This window comes from Panthera leo, chromosome D1, assembly GCF_018350215.1.
Source record: "Panthera leo isolate Ple1 chromosome D1, P.leo_Ple1_pat1.1, whole genome shotgun sequence".
NCBI classification, from domain to species: Eukaryota; Metazoa; Chordata; class Mammalia; order Carnivora; family Felidae; genus Panthera; species Panthera leo.
The window spans coordinates 87,398,333-87,425,218 of NC_056688.1; the positions used below are offsets into that span (position 1 = coordinate 87,398,333).

Sequence of the window (26,886 nt, forward strand, 5' to 3'; positions counted from 1 at the left end):
AAATCCTTAAGATTATGTATTTAGGGGTGCCTGGATGGTTCAGTCTGTTAAATGTCTGACTTTAGTTCAGGTCATGATCTCATAGTTCGTGAGTTCAAGCCTTGTGTCGAGCTCTGTGCTGACAGCTCAGAGACTGGAGCCTGCTTCAGATTCTGTGTCTCCCTCTCTCTCTGCCTGTCCCCTACTCACACTCTGTCTCTATCTCTGTCTCTCAAAAATAAACATTAAAAATATTTTTAAAAAGATTATGTGTTTAGTATGGAAACCAATTTGACAATAAACTTCATATATTGAAAAAGAAAAGATTATGTGTTTAAATATAGTATGTAGCATACCTGATTTTTCTGTGAGAGAGGAATTTCGTTAGCTTTCAGCTTTCCAAGGGACCTGATGAAAACAGATTTCATAACTACCGATTTAGATAATTTATTTTCAATGGGATTTGACATCGCCAGTTTGGTGCATCCAAGCATAGAAATTAGTGATAATTATTTTGAATGTGGGCCCTTCGTGTCAGCTCTCTGACATGTCCTGTATTGTTTGTTGTTAATGAAGTTAATACTTGCAGACTCTCAGTGAGAGTGAAATGGATCCTTTAAATCTCTTGTACATGCGGGAGGGAAAAGCTGGGTGAGACACCATAAAAAGGATTTACTTGGTGAAGGAGGTTTAATAAAACCTTCACTTGAAGTCAAATAAAATAACAATCAAGAAAAAAAAAGTTTTTGGCTTATCTCAGGTCATTTATTCAACAACTGTCGTTGGTAATAGGAATGAAGAAAATAGTGGTGAACAGAATAAATATTCTTGCCCTCATGAATCTTTCAATCCAGAAAAGAAGAATGAGAAATAGAAATAAAGTGTAAATAGAGCATTGATGTAAATATAATAAATATCATAAATGTATGATGCTGAAATCTATAATAGAAAAACTTAGGTTAAGCTTGTGGAAGGGGCTGTATAGGGAGTAACAGAAAAGACATTATAAGATGAGCAATATTATTTTGAGCTGCAAAATGATTTAAAGTGGTTTTGAGTAACAGACAATTCAAATAAAATTGTCATAGTAAATTAACAAAAAATTTTCAGATTAAATATCCTCTGGTAATATCTTTTCTATTATCTCCCTATACATTTTGTTTTCTTAAAAAAATTTTTTTTAAAATGTTTATTATATATTTATAAGAGAGAGACAGACACAGAGTGTGAGCAGAGGCAGGCAGAGAGAGAGAGGGAGACACGGAATCCGAAGCAGGCTTCAGGCTCTGAGCTGTCAGCACAGAGCCCAATGCGGGGCTCGAACTCACGAACTATGAGATCATGACCTGAGCCGAAGTTGGAAGTTTAACTGACTGAGCCACCCAGGTGTCCCTGTTTTCTTTTTTTTTAAAAAAATGTTTATTCATTTATTTTGAGAGACAGGGTGAGCACAAGCAGAGGAGGGGCGCAGAGAGAGAGAGACAGAGAGAGAGACAGAGAAAATCTCAAGCAGGCTCCACGCTGTCAGCACAGAGCCCTACGTGGGACTTGATCCCACGAACTGTGAGCTCATGACCTGATCTGAAATCAAGAGTTGGATGCTTTACCGACTGAGCCACCCAGGCACTACCTTTTTTGTTTCCAAAAGAACTGAAATCTGTTCTGAGAATTGTATCTTATCCATGTAGTAGGTAGTCTTTAGCCCTGTTTTCAGAAGAGGAAGGCTATATATCTGTAGGCTTGTGGACGTGGTCTGCTACAGGGAAGTTTCGTGATTCCTCCAAGTAGGGCGATTTATTATTACCTGTGTGTACCACCCCCTTGAGGGATTCTGGCAGTTGGAGCAAAACGAACTCATTACTACAAGAGTCAAAGAATGAAAGATGGCCATTGGGATGAGTCTTTTGGGGGAGCGGGCTTAGTAAAAAAATATAATTTTATTGTATTTTTGTGTGTGTGAATATAACAAAACCATGTTGCTCCCCCCAAACTGGCATGCAGAGAAGAGGGAAAAATTATAATCCAGAATCCCACAACCCCAACACCCCCGCTGTTCGCATTTCTGTTAGTTACTGAGTGTTGCTTTAATTTGCTTGGCTCTCTTTCAGGATGGCTGGGAGGGGAGGGGGCTCCTGCAGGCTCCCACTTATGCTTCACACGTGCGCAGGCCATATGGCCCCATGAATGTGCACGTGCGGGGGAGGGTTGGCTGCCGGGACCCCTAGGCTTTCCATTTGGTATCTCTGTTTTCGAATGATCTTTGGTCCAAGTCGTATGACCTCGTATGTCTCACAGACAGGTGGATGTAGATGGGGGGCTGCAGCACACACTTATCCTTGCTAACATCATGTCGTAATCCTGCAGAAATCTCGACCGCCTTAGCAGAGCTCCCCAGAGCCCTGGAATTCTGGGAGGCCTGACATTTGCTCCCTGCTCTGTACTTTTCTTTCTTAAGGCCTCCTGACCCCACGCTGCACTGAAGGGATTACCTCCCACTGCATCATCTTTGCAAATCGAATTGAAAAGGATCAGGGCAACTTCCAGGGAGCATTTAGTTTGCTGCCGCTTCTTTGGGTTCTTGTTCTTTTTTTCCCCTGGAACTCTTTGGTTAGCCTTCGCTTTCATATACCAGATGCCAGATGAGGTCTTCTTGCTCCTTAAACTCTACTTTTTAGACTGGCTTGAACGCCTCTGTTGCCCGCAGATAGAAGCATAAGGTTCTGAGATTCCTGCCAATTTTCAGCGTCTTATGTCCTTGCACTCACTTCTGCCTTTGAGCTTCCACTTGCACTGAATGAGCTCAGTTTAGGGGCTCTCTGTCCTTGTTCTTCACGTGGCCGCCTAGATAATAGGCAGTTGAGTCCTTTTTTTTAATTTCTTCAAAAACCCTGTGGGAACTAAGCATTTATAAGTACACAGAAGACATTATTTTTTAATTAAGAAAATTTTTTTTTATATTACATCTCCAGAACTTATTTATATCATAACTGGAAGTTTGTACCTTTTTAAAAATAAGTTTATTTATTTTGAGAGAGAAAGAGCAGGGGAGGGGCAGAGAGAAGGGAGAGAGAGAGAATCCCAAGTAGGCTCCACACTGTCAGCTCAGAACTGGACATGGGGCTGGAACCCATGAACTGTGAGATCATGACCCGAGCCAAAATCAAGAGTCGGATGCTCAACCAATTGAGCCACTCAGGCCCCCCTGGAAGTTTGTATCTTTTGATCACCTCCACCCACTTCATCTATCCCTAACCTCCATTCTGACTCTGGTGACCACAAATCTCTTCTCTGTTCTATGAGTTCAGTTTTTTAGATTCCACATATAAGTGAGATTACATAGTATTTATCTTTGTCTGACTTATTTTACTTAGCATAATGACCTCAAGGTTTATCCATGTTGTCGCAGATGACAAGATTTCCTTCTTTTTTATGGCTACATAATATTCTCTCTCTCTGTCTCTGTCTCTCTCTCTCTCTCTCTCTCTCTCTCTCTCACACACACACACACACACACACACACACACACACACACACTACTATATAAGTATATAGCATATGATATATACATTCACATTTTCTTTATCCATTTATCCATTGATGGATAGTTAGATTGTTTCCATGTCTTGGCTATTGTAAATAATGCTGCAATGAACATGGGGGTGTAAACATCTCTTTGACATAGTGATTTTGTTTTCTTTTGATAAATACCCAGAAGTGAAATTGCTGGTTCATATCGTTGTTTTATTTTTAATTATTTGAGACACCTCTATATTGTTTTACATAGTGGCTGCATCAGTTTACATTCCCATCAACAGTGCACAAGGAAGGGTTCCCTTTTCTCCACATCCTCACCAATGCATGTTATCTCTTGTCTTTTGATTTTAGGCATTCTAACAGGTGTTAGAAAGAGGTGATGTTTCATTGTGGTTTTCATTTATATTTCCCTGATGATTAATGATGGATGATTACCTTTGCATGTACCTGTTGGCTATTTGTATGTCCTATTCAGAAAAATGTTCAGTTCCTCTGCCCATTTTTAAATCAAATTGTTTTTTTCAACTGAGTTGTATAAGTTCTTTATATATTTTGGATACTGACCCCTTAGCAGTATATGATTTGCAAATATTTTCTCCCATTTGGTGGGTAGCTTTTCCATTTTGTTGATGGTTTCTTCCTCCTCCTCCTTCTCCTCCTTCCCCTCCTTCCCCTCCTTCCCCTCCTTCCCCCCTTCCCTCTTTCCCCCCTTCCCCTCCTCCTCCTTCTCCTTCTTTCTTCTCTTTCTTCTCCTCCTTCTCCCCCTCCTCCTCCTCCTCCTGCTTCTCCTTTTTAAAAGTAGGCTTCACACCCAACATGGAGCCCAATGCTGGATTTGAACTCATGACCCTGAGATCAAGACCTGAGCTGAGATCAAGAGTTGGACGCTTAAATGACTCAGCCACCCAGGCATCCCAAGATAACTCCCTTCTCAAGAGCTGTTAAGATTATAGAAGTTTCATCCCTTTACTTTGTTATCTACCTTCTAGAGAAAAAAAAATGCAGTGAATTTGACTTTTCTGAAATAAGGGATAGTTGTTGTATACAAAATATAAAGATTGGAAAGTGCCTTTTGTAGCACCTTCTTTTCTAAAACACACAGTAGCTAATATGTTCTGGAGCTAAGAGGGAAGTTCTTTTAACTAATAACTGTTCTGGGGGTGGGCACGGGGGAGTAGAAAGTTAAACTCTAAGCTGGAAGTGAAATGCAGGGGACTTTGCCACTTAGCTGACCTTGGCTTTGGACCAATCTAACCCAAAAGTGATTGGTCCAAAGCCAAGGTCATATAGCTGATTTTAGAGCTTCCTAAACCTTTAGGAAGGCTTTCTACACACAGATACCTTGTGTGTGCCATTTTTTTGGCATCTCTCCATCCCAGCTCTCCATGTCCAATGTGAAACAGATTTTCCTGTTAAAGGGTTGGTGACCTCATCTACTGACACTGTTCTTAAGATTAGGTGTCCTGCCCTTAAACTGGACTCTAAAAAAGGCCAAAGGTCGTTTGTGTGGAAAACCATTTCTCCTGTAAAATAATACAGTGGTCAGAGGTTAGATGTTGGGGGGTTGGCGGGGGCAGATGTCATAGCATTTGTGTTTGGTTGTCCTTTATTTTTTTGGAGGGGTTTGGAAGAATCTCACAACTATGCCTCCAACACTGAAACCAAATCATGTCAATACTGACACTTGTGAAACTCCAGACTCTTTAAGATCCTGGTACTGATGATGTATTGGTTTAATGGCTTTGCAAAAATTCTTCATCAGGGTCAGAAAGATGGTGGTTCATAGTTTATTGTTCTCTAAAGGGCTTTTTGTAGGAAAGTAAAATAGAAGACATTTACCACCCTGAGGGTTTTCACTGAGTGCTCTTTTTTTTCCCCCCTTGCTGGTTTTCCTGGTGATTAAAGGAGGTAGCATTTCTTCTAAGACATTTCCCTCCTTTGGGCTTCCCTGACATTTTTGTTAATCCACTAATTTCATTAAGGGTAGGCTCTAATGTCACACACTTTGGATTGTGACTTTTCCCAGAATCCAGTAAGAAGGTGAAAGAAAATCAATAAAGATCAGTTGCTAAATCAAGGTCATTCTGCTGGCTTTTTCCTTTCTGTTCTCATTCCTTACTTATTCTTTCTGTGGAAAACACCCCTTTTGAATGGCTTCACTTGATCATTATCATAATGCTCTTTCTTAGTTTAAACTGAAAACCCCAAAGCTTGCTTTTCCAATATATTCTCACCCCCTTTTTTTTTTTTTTTTTTCTTCCTGGTACTTTTATTTCCATAGTGGTTTTCTGTAAGTCCTCAGGGCATTTTGGCATGCGATTTGGCAGGAAAGCTCAATACCGTATAGAGTTACCTTTCACCCATTTCAGAGTAGGAAAAATAAACCCTTAAAACAGCCAAGAACAAACCCAGGGGAGTCTGAGCTGGTGAGGGCCACAAAGGCCATTTTGTTTTTTTCTCATTCACCTCTATTATCGCTGCCTTTCTGTCTTTTATTTCTCTTTGTTCATGGCCCTCTGCTGTGTCTGGGCTCCTGCCCTCCCCATTTCACAGAACTGTGTATATTAGATGTGGAGCATGGGCCATGGGAATCGTGAAGACCAACCCCCTCATTTCTTTTTGGAAAAGGCAACTAAGGCTTAGAGAAGTTACCATGATAGGAGGCAGTGCTTTGCAGAGGAGAGATTTTCACAAGGTTTGGGTCTGCAAAGGGGTAGGCTCACACGCCAGCCCAGCCATTTACTAGCAGGGTGCTTTTGGGCAAGTCTCTTAACGGTATGGCTGATATGTATACACCACATTTGTAGATGGGGACAGTAATATTCTTTGTGGAGTTACGAGGGTTAAGTGAGATGATGAATTTCATGTTGCTAGGCAGTGCCTAGGAAGTGACTCCAGAAAATGGCAACTGTTATCACAAGCTGGTTGGAGATAGTATCTAGTTTTTGTTATGGGTTCCTTACTATAATGGACCATGTTAACCGCCTGGGATCTGAAATACCTGCCTTGATCCATCTTGTGTTCTGCTTTCCAAGGTTTTCAGTCTTCATGGCTTTTGACCTTGAGGTTGGCTTTTCAGTTTATGACCTCATCTCCCCCTTTGAAATTAATACTGCATTTTAAATTCTACCAGGTTCTCTGTGGACCCACTCACGGAACACAGATGGGCGTAGGGGATGGGTAGAAGCATTTGACTTGTCCTTGGAGAAGATACAGGATTTGGGTCTGTGGAGAAGGCAGAAGGGAGTTCCAGGAAAAGGAAGCAGTATCAGCAAAACCAGAAGCAAGGATTTGCAAGATGTGTTTGGGGTGTAGTGAATTGTGTTGCAGGCCAGGAGGAAGACAGTTTCAGGGAGGCGGGACTAGTACTTCTGGAAAGTGCTGCAAAGATATGGAATTAGGAGAAATGAAGAGAGGTGAATGGATTTGGCTACACAAGATTCCTTCTTGAGCTTTGCAAGGGTCACTTTGGTGGAGCGGAGAGGACACAAGCCATGTTGTTAAGGGGTTACACGTGGAGTGACAGGTGGGGAAGGGCGGTCTGTTAGTGTAGACCAGATATCTTCAACTGCTGGCCCACAGGTTCTTTAGCTTAGGTTGTTAGAGGCGAAATGAGAAATGCAATGTATTTTATACGTTTAATTTTATTTATTTTTAATAGTCATCCTGTAATTTGAGATTATACTCTTCCTTTTTTTGGTTTCAAATGCCTTTTCTGTTATGAGATGATGACGCTTCTCAACTGTAGCTGCACATTAGAGCCACTTGGGGAGCTTTTAGAAACTATAGGGTCCTGGCTGCCCCTCGGATAACTGAATCTGAATCCTGGGACAGACCAGGCACTGGTGTGGGTTTGGTGCTCTCCAGGTGACTCTGTTGTGCAGCCAGGGTGGTGAATCTCTCTGCTAGTGCATGGTAGGAATTTTGTGGTGGTGGTTGTCATTTTGTTTCAATGTTTAGACACCTTTATTTGGCAAAATTAAAAACTGGAAACTCCTGGTTCATTATACCTAGCCTTGTTTGCTTTGTTTTATTTTCATTTTTTACTTACACTTAATTTTTGTTTTTCTGATTTGTAAAATTCTGATGGGAGGGACACAAGTGCTAGTAACATTTTAAATGACAAGGGAGTGTTTGTTATAGTTTTCTTATTATGGAGGGAGCTCTCTTAGTTTTCTTTTTAAGGAGTGAGCTCTTCTAGTGCTCTCCATGACATTCCATGTATTCATATTTTCAGGAACAGTCCATTTGTATGAGGAAAACTCATTTGCGTTCCCCAGCACAGACAGAGTCACGGAGGACTATTGAGAAATCAAGTCAGAGACTTAGAGTTGCTGGATGTCAAGCATGCAGGGCATCCTCCATTTGGGCCATCTCTTGCCTCTTTTGTGGAGAAGAGGGTTCTCGTGGTCCAGCCATGCTTTTTATTCTAGCTACACACGGGACGTCTTGTCCTTTCTGACCTTGAAGGTGAAACCTCTTTTTACTTACAACTACAGGTCTGAAATGTAGCACCATGTAAGTGAAACATTATCATTTCTGCTTTGTGGCGCTTCTAGTTATTTTAATGTTTAAAGGTCAGAGTAGGAAACATCTTAAATGCAAAGCGTTTAATTTCCATTAGAGTTAAAGGTTTCTAAGCCTGTGTTATAGCCGATAAAAATGATGATGTTTAAATCAGCTAGTGTTCTATTTCTTACATGAATATTTTATATGAACTACCCAGGAAGAAAAGTCTATATGTTTACCCAACATTATGTCCAGTGGCTATTGGAAACTTGTCTTCTTGGGTTATTATATGAATAACTCCTGTTATATATCCAAATTTAAAAAGAATTACACGTATTGTTTTTGAGGCTTGCTTTGCAGACTAAGTATATTGGCTAAATCTTGCTAATATAGGCATTCCCTGAATTACCAACACCCTTACAGACTTGCTATAAATAAGACTGTGTGGGCTGCACTATGCAGGGAAAGTGGCTAGGTTCTACATTGGGGCAAGAAATGGTGTTTCTGGGAACTGCATTGCTCTAATATTAGTACTAAAGTACATAGTGTGTATAGTAATGAGTAAAGTTTGGAGGCAGAACTTTATTTACCCCAGAGTTTCCCCAATTTACTTGAACATGGAATCCGTTTATAAAAAATACCTATTACCATTCTACAGAATGAGTGATCCATGGAACATGACTTTTGTTGGACATGGATTTAGAATAATTAATTCTAGGAGAAGATGTTTTCTCTTAACAGTGCTGAGTTAGGATTGTGATGTTATCACTTAGCAAAATATGTAAATACACTTGACCCTTGAACAACCAGGGGCAAGGGTTAGGGATGCTGATCCCTGTGCATTCAAAAATCTGCAGATATCTTTTGACTCCCCTAAAACTTAATTACTAGCAACCTACTGTTGGCTGGAAGCCTTACCAATGACATAAATAGTTGATTATCACATATTTGGTATGTTATTATATATTCTATTCTTAAAATAGAATATGCTAGAGAAAAGAGAATGTTAAGAAAGTCACAAGGAAGAGAAAATGCATTTATAGTCCTGTGTTGTAAAAATTCCATGTATAAGTGAACCTGTGCAGTTCAAACCCCTGTTGTTCAAGGGTCAATTGTATCTAAAAGTTCTGATGACTTTGGTCTTTTTTTTTATTAACTTGTTTTTTTGGGGCGCCTGGGTGGCTCAATCGGTTGAGCGTCTGACTTCAGCTCAGGCCATGATCTCTCAGTTAACGAGTTTGAGCCCCGCGTTGGGCTCTGTGTTGACAGCTCAGAGCGTGGAGCCTGCTTCAGGTTCTGTGTCTCCCTCTCTCTCACTGCCTCTCCCCAGCTCATGCTATCTCTCTCTGTCTCAAAAATAAAGATAAACATTAAAAAAAAAATTAAATTGTTTTTTCAATGTTTATTTATTTTTGAGAGACAGAGAGAGACAGAGAGAGAATGGGACAGGAGCAGTGAGAGAGGGAGACACAGAATCCGAAGCAGGTTCCAGGCTCTGAGCTGTCAGCACAGAGCTGGATGCGGGGCTCAAACCCACGAACTGTGAGATCATGACCTGAGCTGAAGTCAGGTGCTTAACCGACGGATCCACCCAGGCGCCCCATGCTCTTTTTATATTATAGTACAACCTGTGTCATTGTCTTCACTTATTTATTGTATAAGGTGTATTTTATCTTTATTAACACTGTTTCAGGCACTGGGGAGACAATGAAGATGACAATTATAATGAGAAATGTAATGTCTAAGAGGTCTACATGAACTGGTGTGGACTTGTGTGCCACGCAGATATCTGGACACTGCATGTAGCTTTGCAGAGCTGTCTTGTTGGAGAGGGTGAGAATATGGAAGTACGTCCAGTGCCTCTACTTGAGGTGTTCACATTTACGAAAAGTAAATCAGAGCAGGAGTCTGACAAAGGATTTGTGTGTGACACATGTAGGACTTTCAGTCTCCAGGAGCTGGATGTTTACGGTTACAGAATATTTGAAATTCCCTGAAAATCCTGAACTAGCCATTGACAAAACATTGGTGACATTATAATTTCTTAATTCAGAAAATCTGCTAACTAGCATTTTTATTAACTGCCACTCTCAATGAGTACATAAGTTTAGAAATCTGTTAATATTGCGGTCAGTAGTTTTGGAAATATCATTATAAATGAGTTTCTGCAACATTCTTAAGTGCCTTCGAAATCACACAAAAATTAAGCTAAATGCAGTATGGATTTAGCTTGAAGTATATTCCATGGTGTGGTAATTCATGAAATGAATAACCATGTATGACTAGATAGTCTCGTAAAAGAACTTAAAAAACATTTTGATAAAGGGAGCTCGGTCAGTTAAGTGGCTCGGTCAGTTAAGTGTCCGACTTTGGCTCAAGTCATGATCTCAAGGTTTGTGAGTTCAAGCCCCATGTCAGGTTCTGTGCTGACAGCTCAGAGCCTGGAGTGTGTTCAGATTCTGTGTCTCCCTCTCTCTTTCCTCCCTCCCCCACTTGTGCTCTCTCTCTCTCTCTCTCTCTCTCTGTCTCCCTCAAAAATAAATAAATAAACATTTAAAAAAATTGTGATAAAGAACACACAATTTACCTTCTTAACCATTTTCTAGGCGTACAGTTTAGTTGTGTTAAATATATTCACACTTTTGTCAAACAGTTCTCCAGAACTTTCCCATTTTGCAAATTTGAAATTCAATACTCATGAAGCAACACCTCCTGATTTCTCCCTCCTGCCAGCCCCTGATAAGCATTATTCTACTTTCTGTTCCTATGAATTTGACTACTTTCGATACTTCACATAAGTGGCCTGTAGTACTTGTATTTTTGTGATGGGCTAATTTCACTTAGAGTATCCTCAGGGCTCATCCATGCTGTAGCATGTGAAAGGATTTCCTTCCTTTTAAAGGCTGAGTAATATTCCATTGTATGTATATAACACATTTTCTTGATCCATTCATCAGTCAGTGGACATTTGGGTTGCTTCCAACTTTTGGCTGTTGTGATATTGTAAAGAACTTCTTAAAAATGATGGATAGTTTCTATCATAGGCTTGTAATATAGTTCACTTAACAACCTTCTCCTGATGGATTTATAGGCCATTTATGGTTTCCCCTACCATAAACATCTGATGAATGTCTTTCACATAAATCATTGATTACATCTCTGATTATTTCCTTAGAATAAATTCCTGGAATGGAGTTCCTAGATCAAAAGGGATGCACATTTTTATGGCTTTTAGCACATGCTATCAAATTGTCTTCTATATGAATGTATGAAGTGCGGGAGGGAGCTGATTTCTCCACAACCTTGCCAGTATTGGGTGTTGTCACTAAGAAGGAAAACAACGGAAGACTTTTGCCAATTTGATAGTTGAAAATGGTATCATAGATCATATTGTTGTTTTAATGTGCGTTTTTTTGATTAGCACAGAGAGGTTGAACTTTGTGTTTTTTATGTGTCTGTCAGCTGTGTGTGTGTTGTATGTGTGTGTTAAAGATTCTATTCATATTCTTCACCCATTTTTCTTTTCTTTTTTTTTTTAACGTTTATTTATTTTTTTTGAGACAGAGAGAGACAGAGCATGAATGGGGGAGGGGCAGAGAGAGAGGGAGACACAGAATCGGAAGCAGGCTCCAGGCTCTGAGCCGTCAGCCCAGAGCCCGATGTGGGGCTCGAACTCACGGACTGTGAGATCGTGACCTGAGCTGAAGTCGGACGCTTAACCGACAGAGCCACCCAGGCGCACCACTTCACCCATTTTTCTATTAAGCCACTGTATATTTTTCCAATTGATTTGAAGACCCCTTTATAGAGTCATCATATTATATTTTATCATATGTTGTGCAGGTATTTTCCTCCCAGTTTATCATTTTCCTTTTAATTTTTATGGTGTTTTTTGACACCTGACATTTAATATAGCCAAATCAATGAATCTTTTCCTTTATGGTTTCTTTCCTCAGTGCATTATTGATAAGACTGGTGAAATATTAGGCAAAGCAAGTCTACTTTTCCCTGCTTCCTGCTTCAGAAAGACAGATGAAATTGTAGCCATTTTAGGTTAATGTAGGGCATTATACATTTCATATTCAATCATTTACTCATTCGAAAACATTTATCAAGTGCACATGGTGTTCTAGGCACCTGTGTGAAGATGCTGGATTGCACAATATGCATCTGGGTTGCACAAAGTGGTGTCCATTATGGATTTTCAGGCAGTTTCAATTTCAAATATGTACTCCATCCTATTATCAGTCTTAGGAGTCAGATTACCTGTTCTGAATTTGGCTTCTGAATGTATGGATGTACTATCCTTGGGTAACATGCCCATTTGGGGTCCTTCTTCGCATGCCTACATCTGGACCCAGAAGGCAGGTACACTTTCCAGGCTGCAGCTGGAAGGGGACCAAGGTCCTGCTGCAATGGAAGGTGTGAATGCAAGGTAAACATTGCTCCTTCTTGTTCTAAGAGGGAGCAGCATCTGTTTGGGGTGCCCAGTGGAACAGCCAAGTCCCTGTCGTCACTCCCTGGCCCACATTGCTCATGCTGGCTCATTCATTTCCTTTCTAAGCTACAGAGAAGTCAGAGCCTGAGATGGGACCCTCACATCCATAGGCATCTTTCTTCACATTATTGCCAGGAGAGAGGGCCAAAGTGAAGGAGCTGTAAACACTGATGATTCCCAACCATGTAAAAGACCCCCTTCAAGCAGCAGCCAGCCCCAGATACCACGGGATGAGGACCTATCCTGTGGTAGGGCGACCACCCCTGAGTTAGGTGCCTTGAAAACTCTCCATGTGAGATATCACTGCTTCTCGGGCTGCGGGACTTCTGATGAGAATCCTGGTTGATAATCATTAGGGTCACATGTGGCAGTATTATGCCTCACTGGATTTGGTTTCAGCCCTTGCTCAGGGCCAGGAAATGGATTTTTAAAAATCACACTGTTGTACCACAGTTGGTCAGCTGCCCATGTCTGAAGTGTTCTACTTTGGGACTCTATAAATTTTGTAGTTTTTTCCCCTAGGAAATCCTTATAATTCGAAACAAATAATGGGTGATTATTTATTAATAGTTACTTTATGGAGAAGGAAATCGAGGCAGACTGACTCTCACCAGCCCATGCATATGGCTGCTCGGCGTCAGGGTGATTTTCAGCATATTTTGGTTTTATCTCCAGCTGGATGCCAGCTGTATTACGAGACAATATAAATTCAGAGCCTTTTATTCAGAAAACTCATTCATCTGATCATCCTAGACACACTTGTAATTCTATCAGGTGACATTAGAGGGTCACAGACTCAGAGACAGAACAATCTGTATAACTGCTTTCCAAGAGAACTTTCAGCATTCTAATGGAAATGTTTTATATCTGCTCTGTTTAATGCAGTAGCCACCAGCCACATGTGGCTTTTGAACACTTGAAATGTGGCTAGTGTGACTGAGGAACTGAATTTTAAATTTTCATTAATTTTGGTTAATTTAAATTTAAATAGCCACATGTGGCTAGTTGGACGGCACAGATTTATAAAGCCCTGTGTTCATTTTGTTTTTATTGTAATTCACTGTGAGAAGCACATTTTATATTGTACTGCAGCACAGATGCACCATATGTGACTGAGGAAGCCCCCCTCCCTCATCACCCGAATTTCACCAAATGGTATTTAGACTTACTATAGACAGTGCACAGTGGTAATTTCTATTTCATTCTGTTCTGTTTCGTTTTTTAACATTTTTATGTATGTATGTATGTATGTATGTATGTATGTATGTATTTATTATGGGGGGTAGAGAGGCAGAGAAAGGGAGAGACAGAGAATCCCAAGGGGGCTGCACGCTGTCAGCACAGGGTCTGACGCAGGGCTCCATTTCACCAACCGTGAGATCACGACCTGAGCCGAAATCAGGAGTTGGTCACTTAACTGACTGAGCCACCGAGGCGCCCCACCTATTATTATTTTTTAAAAGGAGTGTAGTTGTAAGCTCGGGATTGACAGCTTTGAAGACCAGCAATAATGTTGTTTTTATTATTCATTTAGCAGTTGAAATATGAGATTTTTCAGCACCTCACCTCAGGAGAATTTTTGTAGCATGAAACTATTTAGTGAATATGTAAGCACAATTGTGTAAAAAAAAATCTATGTTCATATCAAAGTGTTTTTTTAAAATTTTTTTTTTTCAACATTTTTAAATTTATTTTTGGGACAGAGAGAGACAGAGCATGAACGGGGGAGGGGCAGAGAGAGAGGGAGACACAGAATCGGAAACAGGCTCCAGGCTCCGAGCCATCAGCCCAGAGCCTGACGCGGGGCTCGAACTCACGGACCGCGAGATCGTGACCTGGCTGAAGTCGGACGCTTAACCGACTGCGCCACCCAGGCGCCCCTCAAAGTGTTTTTTTAAAAGTTTATTTATTTTTGAGAGAGACCGGGGGAGGGACACAGAGGGAGAGAGGGAGAGAGAATCCCAGGCAGGCTCCACAGTGTCGGTGCAGAGCCAGTTACGGGGCTTCATACCGCGAACCGTAAGATCATGACCTGAGCTGAAATCATGAGTCGAATGCTTAACCACCTGAGCCATCCAGGCGCCCCTGTTCTATTTCATTAATTAATTAATTTATTAATTTTTTTTAATGTTTGTTTGTTTGAGACGGAGAGAGACAGAGCACGAGCAGGGGAGGCCAGAGAGAGAGGGAGACAGAATTGGAAGCAGGCTCCAGGCTCCGAGCTGTCAGCACAGAGTCTGATGTAGGGCTCGAACCCACAAACCGTGAGATCATGACCTGTGCCAAAGTCAGACGCTTGACCGACTGAGCCACCCCACGAACCCCTGTTTCATTTTTTAAAATGGTGGTTTTGACTTTTTAAAATGGTGGTTTTGACCATTTTTTAAAATGGTGGTTTTGACTTAAAATGGTGGTTGTGACTCACAAGTGGGTTATAAGTTCCAGGTTTAAGAACATTGCGGTACATTATCTTCCCCACACCTCCAGCCATTTCCTCTACCTTTTATCTCTGGTCTCTGCATCTGACCCCCTTGCAGGGACTTTGCACTTGCTGTTCCCTCTGCCTGGTGTGCTTTTCCCTGTATCATCTCATGACTACATTTCTCACCTCCTCAGATTTCTACTTTACTGTTCACCAAAGATCTTCTCCTGTAAACCACCCTACTGGGATGCTCTGGGGAGCTCTTATCCTGGCTTACTTTTTTGGTAGCATTCATTACCTGACATAGGTATCATTAGCTTGTTATCTGCTTTCCCAACTAGAGTATCAGTTCCATGAAGGCAGGGACTGTTTTGTGTGCTGGTATGTCCTAGCATCCAAAACAGGCTTTCAAGAAATATTTGTTGAATAATTGAACAGACAGGGCCCCATGATCTTACTGAGAGTTTTGGTTAAGGCTTTAATTTTTTTTGTGTGTGTGCGGGGGGGAAGAGCACAAGCGGGGGAGGGACAGAGAGAGGGGGACAGAAGATCTGAAGCAGGCTCTGTGCGGACAGGCTGACAGCAGTGAGCCCAGTGTGGGGCTCAAACTCATGAACCTCGAGATCATGACCTGAGCCGAAGTCAGATGCTCAACCAACTGAGCCACCCAGGTGTCCCTTTGTTATGGCTTTATATGCTTGTGGAAAAAGTTTGTGGGAACTTTCATTCATTCCTTTGGAGGTACTGAATTCATCCCAGTGGCCTGGCTTGTGCTCTGGTCACTGGGAATAGAGATGCTAGAGAAGAAGGTAGACACATCTTTCTCCTTTTGAAAATTTTAATTGGTGCCTGGGACTCTGCTGTGTACAGGTCCAGGAACATTGTGAATACGCACCAGACAATTAGAGGAGTCAGGTGGAGATTTTGTATTTTTCTAAAGTAAAAGCAGCCCTTACTAGAGCCGCCGGGTGGTGGGGCCAGCAGTGCAGGGAGGTCTAGGAAGGTAACCACAAACAGAATGTGATATGGAAACACTGGGTTTCTGGTGAGGTGCCCCCACTTAGCTGATATTGTAGACTCTCTGAGAGTCTCAGACTAGAAGTCAGGTTTTACCTTCCATTCCAGAAGCTCTCCATGCATCTCTTTATGGTTTTCTCCTACATTTTCCTTTCAGCCTAGAATAAAAATGGCCAGCCAAAAAAAAAAAAAAAAGTTATTATTGCTTCAGTGCTGAGTGGCAAGCTTTATGAGAACTGAGTAATGGAGTTGTGGATAGCTATCTAATTATAATCATACCTTGAAATTTTTATTAGCCAGTCTTTGTATTTGATGGTTTCTGCTTATACTACGGATATGTTGGTGGTTCTTGAATCCATTTTGAAGGCACAAAGTGTTTCTATTCTTGGTGTATTTTCCCTCATCTTTCCTTATAGCCAGATTTATGATTCCTCAGACTTTTTCCCTGTCCTTCATTAGAGAGTCATCGGGATGGTGCTATTTTTTTCTCCTTTGTTGAGTGTACACAGTAAATATAATTTGTTGAATGGCTTTCTTTTTTTTTTTTTCAACAGGAAGTCTTCAAAGAGAGCCTATTATAGTATTAAGCCTCCATGTAATAAACAGTGGAGCTGGGCCAATAAGTCCAAAACATCTGAGCAATCTCTTTATATTGTACACTCGAGCTTTTAGATGCATAAATTTTACAGTACATCATCTGACACTATTTGTGATAAATATTCCCCAGTGATTAAATCATCATTTTATGATCTTATGCACAGAAAGAGCATCCACAAAGCTACTCCCCACTCATCGAGCTCAAATGTTATTGTCCTGGTTTGTATATCAGAAACCTTTTATTAATTTTGGTGGAGCTGTTCTAAAGAGGTTGTGTGGATTTTCACAAAACAGTTTTATATAAGAAGTACCTTTTTTTTTTTTTTTTTTTTTTAAGAGAGGGACAGAGAGAGTAGGGATTGAACCACCTGGTGGGTCAAACCAGAAAATGGACCTTGAAGTAAGAGAAGCTGTTGTCTTGATGGCCGTGGTTAATAAATATTTACAGTGACGTCCTGAGCTGCAACTCTGCAGTTTTGTTAGCATAAACGTTTCATAACCACAGAATACTTGATGAGCGTGTGGGACAGGCGACTGACGCAGTGTATCCAGCAGGATGAAACTGCACTTACACTTGTTAGGGATGTGTGTCTGCCTGCATCACATTTTTTTTTAACTGAATTAATGCGGTGGTCCCAGCTGGGATTTTGACTGTTCTCCACTGATGGAGCTCATGGGAGGGTGACAAGAGACCCTCTGGCCCTGAGGAATGACTGTTGATTTACAGCCTCAGATGAAGCTAAAGCTGACAGTTAGTGTTTTAAATAATGCATACTTAGCTCTGCAAACAAATGAGCCAGATCCTTCCTCTTGCCAGAGTCTCTCTGGAGGAAGGTGGAGGTGCTTGGGGCAGCGCATTAACTCCCTCCGCTGGCATGTGGGCCCAGAAAGCCCCTCTTCTCAGGCAGGGGGCTGTACCAGTGGAAGTTTCCATGCAGTGGCTGATGAGGAGAAAAGGGAAAGAAGGCACAGGGAGTGTGTGGGGAGAGTGGGCAGAGGGGCCGCTGGAGCATATCATGGGGTGGGGGTGGGGCAGGTCAGAGAGGAAAGCCCAGCTGGTGGGGAGATGGTGTCCTGCTACAGGGGCTTTTAGACTTGTAGAATTAGGTAATTTCTTGCCACTCCAAGTATGGGCTGTGGGCTGGTAGCAACAGCATCACCAGGGAGCTTGTTTGAAATGCAGAAGCCTAGGCCCTAAGTCAGTCTTAGGGATTCATAATCTTTACCTGGACAAGATCTCCAGGTGATTCGTATGCACCTGAAAGTTTAGGAAGTGCTGACTAAGCACTCTCATTTTAATACTTTTGCAGTCCCTTGGTCAAGCATTAAATTATTAATGACTTATAAAGCAGATTAGTAAGTCGTTCAAACCATGCTGGTTTGCAGCCCCTCCCCTTTTAGGGAAGAAAAGACGGAATAACAACAATAATTTGAGTTTAGCCAGGACTGCAGTTAGTGGGAATTTTAATGCAATTTTGGCCATAACACACCATTGCCAGGGTGAACTCAGAGTGGTGCTTTCCAGCTCGAGCAGGCATCAGAATCACCAGAGGGCTTGTTAAAACACTGTTGGATCCCACCCCAGAGTTGCCGATTTAGTAGATTTTGGGATAGGGTCTGAGAATTTGTATTTCTTTTTTTTTTAAATTAAAAAAATCTTTCTTTCTTTCTTTCTTTCTTTCTTTCTTTCTTTCTTTCTTTCTTTCTTCCTTCCTTCCTTCCGAGAGGCAGGGAGGGGCAGAGAGAGAGGGAGAGAGAGAATCCCAAGGGCGGAGCCCTGCTCGCAGTTAGAACTCACAAACTGTGAGATGACCTGGGCTGAAACCAAGACTCAGGAGCTTAACCAACTGAGCTACCCAGGCGCCCCAAGAATTTGTGTTTCTAACAAGTTCCCGGGTGATGCTACTGCTGGTCTGGTGACCTCACTTTGACAGGTGTAATTCTGATTGTGGCAATCACGTGGCACTTGTCTGTGTGATCCCTGCCCCATGAAGTCTGTGTTCTGTCTCTCACCCATACCTCCTTACAACTGATTCTCATAGTATTGTCCACAATCCACCCATACCTACAGATTCCCAGAGTCCACTCTCTTGACCGTCTGAGTCAGAATCCCTAGTAGTGGGACACAGGACGGTTCATAAGCATCCCAGGGCAACTCTTAGACGCACATGTGTGCTCCTTCCTAAAGGATTACATTCTTAGTAGCTAGGGTGTGTTTTGCCCTTTTCTTGACCCTTTGTCACTTTGCTTGGGCCACTGCTGCACTGGGAGTGCCCTCCCACATCTACTCACAGGATTCTCCTGTTCTTCCAGGTCTTCCTCAGAAGCTACATCCTCCTTGAGACTTCCTTGATTCCCCCCAGCTGCATGTGATCCCTAGACTGTGCTTTTCTTTTAAAATAAGTTCTTTAAAATGAGATGTCAGTCCTTATATTTCAATCAATTCTAAGAAGCCCTTTCATCCCTCCCCAAGCCCTCTCCTCTTTTCTGAGTTGAATTTATAATATACGGCAACATGTGGCTTATTGTGAGGTGTAGGTCAGTGGACGTTGCCATGAGAAACAAGAAAAAGAATAAGAAAAGCTTATGACTTCTCAAAGTTTTAAGTGTTAAAAAGTCAATCGTATGTTACACAAAATAACATCGCCCCTAATGCTGTTAAGTATGTGATCATAGCCCCTGTTGATCATAGGCTCTTGAATGGCTGAGACTGTCTTATATTCATCGTATTGGTCCCTCATGTACCTGGCTGATAGTAAGTGTTCAATAAATATTAGTCGAATGATATAAATGTGATTTATTTTTCTGTGAGTGAAGTTGACACCACTCCTTTTCTGGAGTCATTTATTGCGTGTGGAAATACATACCCTGCTCTGGATACTGATGAGAAGGCAAATAGAAGAGATTCAACCAGGAAAATGATGATCTTCATTCAGGCTTTAAATGCACAAGGCTCCCCAGGAACCACCGAGAGCCCACCTGTTTCTGCAGAATCCTGGATGTATGTGGGACTCAGGATGGGGAGTGGGCAGGAGATGGGCTTTGGGAAAGGGCTGCCTGCCTGGACTCTCTGTTAGAAGGGTATGGGGAAATCCTAAAGTCCTCTAGCCCAGAGACCCTAGGTCTCTAGTATCTCTATATCCCAGGCACTTAGAGTAGAAAGCAGGCTGGGTGTCAGTGCTTGTTGAATGAATGAATGAATGAATGAATGAATGAATGAAATCCTGACTTTGAGTCCCCATCCAGGTATCAAATCTTGACCTCTTTATGTCTCATTTGGTTCATTTTTAAAGGTAGGGATGTTACTTATGTACTCCAAATTATCTCAAGGAATTTTTGAGAGCCTAAGATGAATTAATTAATCTGAGAGCACTTTTTCTTTTCTTTTTTTCAAAATTAAAGTTTATTTTCTCATTAAAAATTTTTTAATGCTTTATTTTTGAGAGAGACAGAGCATGAGTGGGGGAGGGGCAGAGAGAGAGGGAGACACAGACTCTGAAGCAGGTTCCAGGCTCTGAGCTCTCAGCACAGAGCCCGACGTGACATTTGAGGGGCTCAAACTGACCTGAGTCGAAGTCAGACACTTACCAACTGAGCCACTCAGGTGCCCTGTTTTTTCATTTTTGAGAGAGAGAGCATGAGCAGGGAAGGGGCAGAGAGAGAGGGAGATACAGAATCTGAAGCAGGCTCCGTACTGACAGCAGTGGGGCTTGAACCCACGAACTGCAAGATCATGACCTGCGCTGAAGTCAGACCCTCAATCGACTGAGACACCCAGGTTCCCCTGAGAGCACTTTTTAAAGTGTTAAATATGCATTATTACTTAGATCATAAGAGAACTTTTTCTGTGTTTATTACAAACAGCTCTTCTTGGTTCTGAAAGCCTATTTTATACATTTCTCAATTAGGGGACTCTTAGTTCTCTTGGTTGGCTCATTCTCTGATTTGCTCTGTATGCACAGCAAAGGAAGTGTAGGTTTTGAAAGTTTCTGAATCACCATGGTGTATCACGGGATCTTCCCACTAATACTTGTTTCTCTGACAGCTGTATTTTATATGTTGTATTGCAGCTTTCATTGAAGAAACTCTGGGCTTCTAAGAATGATTTGTTGTGGCATTTCCTTTTGAGACAGAAGCTTTGAAATAGGATAAATGCATAGGAGAGATATCTAGGTACAGTAGGGATGAGAGGAAGTCAGTGTTTGGACTTGGATCTCCTGAGTTCAGGTCCTGACTCTGCCCTTCATTTGCAATATGTGTGATCTTGGGCATTTTTTTTTCTTTTGTAAGATTTTATTAGGGAGAATTTCAAATATACACAAAAATGTAGAAAGTAGTATAGTGAACCCCCCCCCCCCCATTTACCCATCACTCAGCTTCAATGGCTGTTAACTGATGGCCAATTTGTTTCAATGGTAACAGCGTCTACTCTTCCCCCCAATATAATTTTTAATAGAATGCAAGATGTCATGTTCTTTCATTCATAGATATTTCAATATGAATCTCTAAAAAGATAAGGACCCTTTGTTAATTTTTATGATTTTTTTTTTTCTTTTTCAAAGATTTTATGAAAAGTCCTTATAGAGCAATATCCAGACTCCAGATCCAGCTGCCAAGGAGACCCTGTTATGCTGTGGGTACTGGGTGTGGCGTGGCAGGTGCTCTGACTTCCCACTCTTCTGTTTTGATGGGGGTGGTGGGAAGTACCCTGTCTTTGGGGTCCACAGTGCTCACCTGATCAGGCAGGGGCTTCTTAGCACCATTCTTGCCACTTGGGTTCCAGGGAAGCATGATCTTCACTTTCATGCCCAGCACACTCTGTCTGAGCAGTTCACGGGTCCCCTCTGTGAATCATCAGGCCACCCACAAACTTCATGGATTTAGCCCTCTGTCCTCAGAGTTTCCCAGACTCCATGACTTTGCAGCCTTTGGCCCCACTCTCCATGATGACCCATAGCACACCCTAGCAGGCCCTCCACACAGGAAGGCCTCCTAGGAGTGTGTAACCCAGAGACTCTGCCTGGGCAATAGCACACAGACCTTCTGTGGCCACCTTTTCAGCATGAAGCCCTACACTGCCCTCAGGGGAGCCAAATCTCTTCTGAACCACAGCAGTCAATTCCCGGGTCTGCTGGCCCATCTCACCAAGGACATTCTATGTCCTGGTGGCCGGGATAATGATTTCTGTCCTGGTTGGTGTAATTCAGACCTCAACTCCAGAGTAGCCATCTTGAGTCAGTTCCCAAGTGAGAAGCTCATTCAGTTCAGCTTTGAAGATGCCATCAGTGACACACTGCCTCTTCGTTGGAGATTTGCACCACCATCTTGCCACTGTGTGCCACCAAAAGGAAAGCAGATAAGGGCCTTTTAAAAACAGAACTAAAATGTCATTATCATGTCTGAACAAATCAATAATTCTTAATATCAATAGAATCCAATGTCATAAATTTTCTTTTTCTTTTTACACTTTGTTTGAAATAGGATCCAAACAAGCTCCACATCTGATATTTATAAAAGTGTCTTTTATGTATCTTTTAATTTATGGGTTCTCTCTCACTTCTCTCTATCATATAAAAGTGCAAGGGGAAAAAACCAGGTTGTTTTCTTATGGAATTTATCAGTTTGGATTATGCTGATCGTATCTTTGTGGCATATTTCCTATAAATTAGAGGCATGGCCAGACTTAGGTTAGGGTTTTGGTTTTGGTTTTGGATATTGGACATTGGACATGTTATTTGCTCTTTCTGACCTCTGTGAAATGGATTACAAACATATCTTATAGCTGTTATGAAATTAAAAAAGAGAATATCCAGGGAAGGATCACACCATATAAAGAGTAGTTGTCATTATGACTGGATTATACATTTTGTTAGCATTTGTGGGGCTGAGCCTAGGAAAGATATGTTCCTCCCACACTGGTCAGACTGAATATTTCAGCAGGTGCCATGTCAGGAGGCTGAGCATCAGGTGGTCTAGAGGTCATGCTCTACTATATTAGGTTTGATAGGAGTCAAACTAGTTAAATTCTCTGAGCTTTCCTCATTTCCTCAAATGTAGCTAATAACATATATCCTCAAAGTTCTGAGAAACAGAGATGATGTATGTAAAGAGACTTGAACATGGTACTCATCATGGGGTTGATGATTTTTGTTCTTGTTTCTTTTGATACCTGAGTTCTCATGTGGGACTTGGGGGCACTTAGGTTGAGAAGGGATTCTGGGTATGGCTGAGTCGGTGCCATGGGCTGGGGGTGTCACTAAAATTCTCTCTTTCCTCTTTTAAACATATTTGGGGTTAAAATAGCCTGCAGTATAATCAAAAGAAAGAAATAAAAGTAAACCCTTTGAGTGCTGAGCACAATTACATTTATTGGTGTGCAGCTGTTGGGATGTGAATGGAAATATCTAGTTTTTTCCATTATGACCAGGAGAAAGGCTGGGATTCTATTTTACACTGCATCAAATATGATATGGGTGCAGAAGCCCAGCAAACACCACCTTAGAGTGCCAGCACCAGGACTGAGATGTAGAGACTCTTTTGTGATGTGCCTCCCCTTTTTAAATGTTTATTTATTTTTGAGAGAGAGAGAGCATGAGTAGGAGAGGGCAGAGAGAGGAGAGGGTGACAAAGAATCGGAGGCCGGCTCCGGGCTCCAAGCTGTCAGCACAGAACCTGATACAGGGCTCGAACCCACAAACTGTGAGATCATGACCTGAGCCGAAGTTGGACCCTTAATCGACTGAACCACCCAGGCGCCCCTGTGATGTGCCCCCTTTTGATGCACCAAGAAGGGCAAAACATCCCATCAGGAGGATTCTTACTCAAAATGCACAATCTGACTCTATCATGAGAAAACAGACAAACCCAAATCGAGGGACATTTTGTAAAATACTTGACCAGTTCTCTTGGCAGATGTCAAGGCTGTGAAAGACAAAGACAGAGAGGAACTGTCACAGGTGGGCAGATGCTAGCAAAGACTTGAGAACTAAATCCAATGTGGGATCCAGGATTGGATCCTGCATGAGAAAAAGAACATCAGAGGCAAAGCTGGCAGCATTCAAATAAGGTCTGTCAAGTAGTTAATAGTAATTTATCAGAGTTATTTTCCTGATTTTGGCAGTTGTATTATGGTTATGTAAGATGTTAACATTGGAAGAAGCTGGCTGAAGGGTACTGAACTCTGTACTGTTTTTGTAATTTTCTGTAAGTCTAAAATTACCTCAAACATTAAACACACGATACTGGGATGCATGGCAGCTTTTGCAAAATGTACTGTTTTATAGGAAGTGGAGGGTGCTTCATTTTTGCACATTAACTTGAGAGCTAGAAACACCAACTTACTCTTGAGCTAAAGCAGGCAGGTTGCATCTTGACTGGTGAAGTTCCTCACTGTAGATTGACAGGGAGTCATGTCAACTCTTTGAGATTCCCCAGAGACCATCCTAGTGCACAGGTGGTTGGGCACCTGGGTTGACAGTGTTTTGGTTGCATCATCTTTCATATCTGGTTGATCTGGCAGATCTGACTGGTTAATAATGACAGTTCCCTCCTTAGATTGGATGCCCGTTATATGCTAGAAACTTGAGTGCTAAGTGCTTATCATCATTAATCCTCATAACATCCTTGAAAGGCAGTTGATAGTTCCCCCATTTTATGATACATCTCACAGAGATTCATTTGCCCAATATCACTGAGCTGGAGTGGAAATCTGACTCCAAAGCTCAGACTCTGACAGCTGTGCCATTTTGTTCTCCCTCTTACTCCCTCTTAATGGGTGCCCTCCTGGCCAGTCTAATGCCTGTGTTCCCCTGTGGGCCTCCAGACCTGGCCCCTCCCTTATCATTTATCTATCTATTGCTGGTTAGAAAGAGGTACTGGTATTTTTCTATCCTCCATTATCTATCTAATCGTAGAGTAGAATTGTATGTAGACTCTTTGGGGGCTGTTAATAGGTTTCTATGGTCAGATATCTTCGGGGGAACTTAGGGATAAATAAATTAAATAGCTCTCCACCTTTACCAAGGCAACTGAATACAGTTGGAAAAAACCACACAACCGGGCTTACTAGTCTCATCAGTTTGCTACCATTAACCTTGAGTGGGCTGTTCAAGCTGCCCAACACTGCTTCCCTATTGCCTTAGTCTAGTTGCCCACCCACTCTCTGGGAGAACTGCTTCACACCTTCTCCCCACTCCTAACGTCCCCACATCTCCTAAGAAAAAACTAGCCCAAGAGAATTTCTGCAAGCCTCCACTGCTGCCTCGACCAAGCTGTCCGTATCCTGCCTCCTCTCCTGTTAAGGATGAGGCATCTTTGATTCTTGTGCATGAGACTGAGGACCTCCTGCCAGCAATTCTGCCTCCGGTCCCCTCTCTCCAGTTGCAGACGAGCATGTCCTCTATCTTCCGTTTTAGAAGAGCCCCCACCTTGACCACACATCCCCCTTCAGCTGCTGCTCTGTGCCTCTGTTCCCCTTTTCTGCAAACCTCCTTGGAAGAGTTTTCTTACCGACTGTCTCCAATTCCTTTCTTCCCATTATTGCTCTTTTTAAAAATTGAGGTGAAATTCACTTAACATAAAACCATTTTAATATGTTAAGATGTACAAGTCAGTAGCATTTAGTACATTCACATTGCTGTGTAACTACTGCCTTCATCTGGTTCCAAAGCCTTTTCCTCATCCCCAAAGTACCCCCCCTTACTTGTTACACAGTCATCCTCTATTCTCCCCTCCCGCTAGCCTCTGGCAACCACCAATCTATTTTCTGTCTCTACAGATTTACTTCTTTTATATACTTTATAAAATGGAGTCATACAAAATGTTGACCTCATTTCATTTACATGATGTTTTCAGCGTTCATCCATGTTGTGGCATGCATCAGAATTCTATTACCTTTTATTGTGTAGTAGTATCCCATTGTATGTATATGGCACATTTTGTTTATCTGCTCATTAATTGATGGACATTTGGGTTGTTTTTACCTTTTGGCTATTGTGAGTAGTGCTGCTATGCACATCCATGTACAAGTATTTGTTTGAGTATCTGTTTTCTGTGCTTTTGGGCATATCCCTAGGAGTGGAATTTCTGGGTCACATGGTAATTCTACGTCTCACTTTTTGAGTAGCCACTGAAGTATTTGGTGGTTTGGGCCAAGTGGCTGGACCATCTTACATTACAATGCACAGGTGTTTCAGTTGCCTTACCTCCTCATCCATATTTGATACTTCCTGCTCCCCTCCCCACCCCCCCCCCCCGCCGCCCCCACATAGCCACCCTAGTAGATATGAAGCAGTATCTCATTATGGTTTTGATTCCCATTTCCCTAGTGGCTAATGAACATCTTTTCATGTGCTTGTCGGCCATTTCTGTATCTTTGGAGAAATATCTATTCAAGTCCTTTGCCCTTTTTTTCATTGGGTTATTTGTCGTTGTTGTGGAGTTTCCCATTCTATCTTGAATCCACTTTAATCAGCTTTGCTTTAGTCCTTATCATCCCACAGAGTGACTCTTATCAAGGTTGCCAAAGGCTTCCCTCTTTGTCAAACCCAGCGGTCCATTCTCAGGCCTCATTTTCTTGTCCTTACAGCAACATTTAAGGGGGGGTCGATCACTCCTTCCTTCCTGATGTGCTTTCTTCACTTGGCTTCCCAGATAACAACCATTCTTTCTTAGTTCTCCTCAGTGTTCTTTGCTGGTTCCTTCTCATCTTCATTACCTCTGGCCGTAAACTTCCTCTTGCCTCAGCTTTCACACCTCCTGTCTTTCTATCTCCACTTCCCTGGATGACCCCATCCTTCCAGTTGTTCAGGCCATCAATCTCGGAGCTGTCCTTGACCTCTCTTTTACCTCCCCCCGCCCCCGGCTCTACCTCCACCTGGTTCTCCCTCCACAACATATCCAGACTCTGATCATGTCTCACAACCTCCACTGCAGTCACTCTGTTCTAAACCACCATCATTTGTTAGCTGGAATTTTGAAGTACCCTACAAATTGGCCTCCTAGTTTCTCTCCCTCCCTCTGCCATGATCTAGACTGTGTGAAACACAGCAGCCAGAGAGATCCTGTTAAATTGTGAGTCAGATATCACATTACAGCTCTGCTCTGAAGCCTCCAGTTGCATCTCGTTTTACTTCAAGTTTGAGCCAAAAACTCTGTAGGATTTAGCCTTGGCTTCCTCTTCCATCTTGTTTCCTATCACTCTCCACCTTGCTCATACCACTTCAGCCACTGCTGGCATCTTTGCCGTGCCACAGTCCTGCCAAACACACTCCTGCCTCAGGGCCTTTGCACATATTGCTTTATCTGCCTGGAATGCTCTTCCTCCTGAAAG

At 42.1% G+C, this 26,886-nt stretch overlaps 1 protein-coding gene and 1 pseudogene across 1 annotated transcript in view; one reads left to right on the forward strand and one right to left on the reverse strand.

The window, feature by feature from the left end:
- Positions 1–26,886, forward strand: part of KIAA1549L (KIAA1549 like) — a 265,919-nt gene that overhangs the window by 26,441 nt on the left and 212,592 nt on the right. The gene's annotated exons all lie outside the window — the stretch shown is intronic.
- LOC122201273 lies at positions 21,183–24,949 on the reverse strand (annotated as a pseudogene).